Below are 3,741 nucleotides of genomic sequence, written 5' to 3'. Positions count from 1 at the left end.
ATTTCTCCACATCCACTCCAACACTTAGGATTTTCCAGTTTTTTTTAATAGCAACCATTCTAGTTGGTGAAATGGTTGTGGTTTTGATCTGCATTTCCCTAATAGCTAATGAGGTTAAGTACCTTTTCATGTGCTTTTTTGACCATTTGTATATCTTCTTTGGAGAAATGTCTATTCGAGTCTTTGGCCCACTCTTTTTTTCCAAGCCTTTTTTAATTAGAAAACTTAAATTATTACCTTTTTTTAATTAAAAAAGGGAGTAGCCAGTATCCATTTTGAATTTTCTCAAATAATAATAATAGCAAATGAGGATAATAAAACACATCAGAAGACAGTGTTCTACTTCATACAACTTCGAGTTACCTTTTCCTAGCCAGTCACTTATTTCTGGTTGGCAGCAAGAAAAAAAAATTCATTTATTTTTGCTTACTTGGGTTTTCCAAGAGTAGTTTTCATTTACCCAAATACAAACAAAAACTAGGGGAAATGGCTTTTATATTGGCACAGACCAAGTACATTCTTACGAACCAGGAAACCCTGCCTTCCTTGGCTTCTTTTTCAGTTTAGAGTGCAATGGTTACACAACCAACTGAAAGTTGAACAATGTTCAAAATGACACAGATTGGCCACAAGTAATGGAAAGACATGGAATTCCCTTGGCTGTCATTCTTCTAATAGACAAATACCTAGTATTCTGTAAATAAAATTGTAAACACTAAAGAAATGATGAGAATTTCACAATGGGGAAAGGATTATTTCTTATATCTTAATATCTTGGAATACATATTTAAAAAGTAGAAAGGTTAGTATCTTTGGGTACTTTTTTTTAATAAAACCATACCTGCCTCAGAACTTGTTTGATTATAGCTGCTAATAATGCTGTTTGGTAGCACTGGAGTGGAAGACATTGAAATTCTTGACTCAGGTGGATTGGGATATAATGAATTTCCTAAAGCCATGTCCAACTGACTGAGTATCCCACAGTTCCCGCTAGCCTGAATCTGATTTATGAAACCCGCAAAATGGTGGTTTGGGACTGGACTGCTACTGTGAACAAAGTTAGTGTTTACACTGTAGCAGTGCATGTTTTCCCCTCTTAAAAGTATGTTCTGTGTCAGTGAATTCTGAAGAACACTGGAGTTCATATTGGGATTTGTAAAATGCAGCTGGTTAGCAGAGCAAGACAAAGCAGTATTTGAGCTCCTACAACCTAGGGTACTGTTGCTACTCAAGCTTGAGCTTTGACAACTCATAGACTGTAGTAACTGGGACACTGAACTGATGGGAGACGAACCCTGACCCTGCTTCCTTTGCAAGTCGGGTCCAAGTTAAGGAACTGCAGAACTATCCATTTGAGACTTCCTGAGCAAACTCAACACTGTTGCAGGTGGCTGTTTTCTTTTCCGCAACGAGTCTTTTTGCTGAGACATCAGTTTATCTCTCAATGCTGCTTGCCCACTTTGCCCTTCACCTGTTGGGAGAAGCATGTTGGCACTAGGAGGGAACATGGTCTTTAAAGTGCTATGTCCTTCATTGTTGCCACAGCTAGCAACAGCTCCAGAATTGCTACTGCTGCTACTGTTGTCACCAACAAGTTTGTTTTGATTTGCTAGCTGTGCTTTTGGATGCTGCTGAGAGTAAACAACTAGCTGGATAGGAGGCAGTATTGTGCTGGTTCAAGAGCTGATTTAAAGGCATTCCCATCAAACCAGGCTGACTCCTTACAGAACCACTTCCAGCGGATGCAGTAGGAATAGCTGCACTGCTTGAGGTATTTAGCACATTACTCATTCCAGCAATTAATGAGTTAGGGATATCCTTGTATTGATGATGTCCATTGGACTTGGTAGAAGGGCTTGATGACACTGATGGCCTTGGGGACTCTACTATTGACCTTGGTGACCTGGGTGGAACCTTAATACCACTATATGTGGTCTGGGGTCCTACAGGTGGCATCATGAAATTTCTATGATCTGAGGATGTGGAAGATGAGAGTGATCTTTGGAGCAATGCCTCAATCTTTCCCATTCCAGTCCCCATCATGTGCACTGGGGATGTCACTGGAGAAAGAAACAGAGAGGTTAAAGCTGAATGTTGAATTCTTTGTGCATGACTCCCATGATTCATGTGACAGGTTTTACAGTTGGCAAGGGAGATTACCTGGCAAAGGAGCCACAGCAAGAGGCATGCTTACAATCGTCACACATACCTAGAGTGGACATTTGAATGGAAAACGGTTGGATTAATGTTAATAGGGTTCTGATTCATTGGTTTACTAGGAATAGGGTCAAGAACGCCAAGCAGATCTTTCTCAGATGTTAATGGCTTTTTCTGAAGAGCACTAGAAGGTGGAGGAGAGGGATGTAGGTCTTGGGGTGGTTTGCAGTGGAACATTGCTCGTGGTGTTTCCATATTAGTTAAAAAAATAACTCATTGGTTTTGTCATTACTGGACTATTTGGGGAAAGAGGAATATTAGTCCTTCCAGCCATTGCACAGGATGACTGCACAGGAGAACAGTGTGGCAGTATTGAAGGTGGAGAAAGAGGAATCCTATTCAGGTGAATAAAACTAAAATTGGGAACTCCACGAAAACCAGGATTATTTCTTGTGAAAGCATCAGGGCTTCCAAGTGGGACTGAGCCGTTTTCACATATCTCGGATGCTGATGACACTGGGCTGGGCAGGCCATCATGTTCAACACAGAAAGGAGATTCCTGTCCATGTTCACTGTTGCCCAATCTCTGCCAGGAATAGATAGAGTGGAGTTCTTGTTGCTGACTTCCAAGCAGTTCTTGTACCTGCATTCTTCCCATGGCATTGGATGATCCAATCATTAACTTGAAAGGATTCTTACATTCAAACATCATAGAATTTGTAATTCCTTCCTGAGACTTATTTCTTACTGATCTTACAGTTGCTGCCCATGAAGGTACCATTAGAGTTACATTGTTCCTCTTCTGGGACTGGTGAGCTCCAGAGAAGGATGTGGGGTTTCCATGCTTTTAGGAAATGTGGTCACTGCAATGATTCTTCTTTTATGTATACATAGCTTTGTGACATCTTCATCTGCTTTTACATTTTCTGCAGTTCTCTGCTTCATCACAACCCCAGGATCAAAATTAAACACCTTGGGAAGAATAAGAGGACATTCCAAGTCACAGTTGCATATTCCGTCAGTAAGCAGGTATGTTTTAATCTGCTCCAAGCAAGATAACAAAGACCCACTGGGACTGAAAGAAAGCACTCCATTTTGATCCACCTGATGCTGCCAACCCTCAAGAGCTTGTACAGCTGGAAGACCTCTATCCTTGTCCCCTCCGTCACACACCTTTCCTCCATTCATTTTCCATGTCTGTTTGAGAGTCTTCAAAATATTAGCAACAGATGTTATCCTTACATTCCATGGCATGATGGCCTTCAAAAATGGACCAATGCAGCACAGTTTTTGCCAGACTGTACAAAATGCATTGGGACTCTTCAGCTCAGTTTAGAACCAAATCTCTGAAATCTGTCCGAAGTGGTGGAGGGAAGGAGTGTAAAGGTTTTGGTTCACCATTTTGCCTTCAACCTTGATGGTGGTCTAAAATAACTTCTACTGTTTAGAAATCAGTCTCACTTTTAAAGTGTGAGTCAGTTAATATTTCCATGGAGTACCCAGCTTCAAAGACCATATTCTTTAAACTTTCTCTTGATCTTCCAATCTGAATCCAAGGCTGGTTCATCTGATGTATTTGTGTCT

General features: G+C 40.8%; 1 pseudogene; it reads right to left on the bottom strand.

Moving 5' to 3' along the window:
* Positions 1 to 803: 803 nt before the first annotated feature.
* LOC119530368 lies at positions 804 to 3,345 on the bottom strand (annotated as a pseudogene).
* Between the last annotated feature and the right edge of the window lie 396 nt (positions 3,346 to 3,741).

This window comes from Choloepus didactylus, chromosome 3 (genome assembly GCF_015220235.1).
Source record: "Choloepus didactylus isolate mChoDid1 chromosome 3, mChoDid1.pri, whole genome shotgun sequence".
Classification (NCBI taxonomy): domain Eukaryota; kingdom Metazoa; phylum Chordata; class Mammalia; order Pilosa; family Megalonychidae; genus Choloepus; species Choloepus didactylus.
The sequence above is the reverse complement of the archived record's forward strand: the minus strand, read 5'-3'. Positions and strand labels throughout refer to the sequence as shown.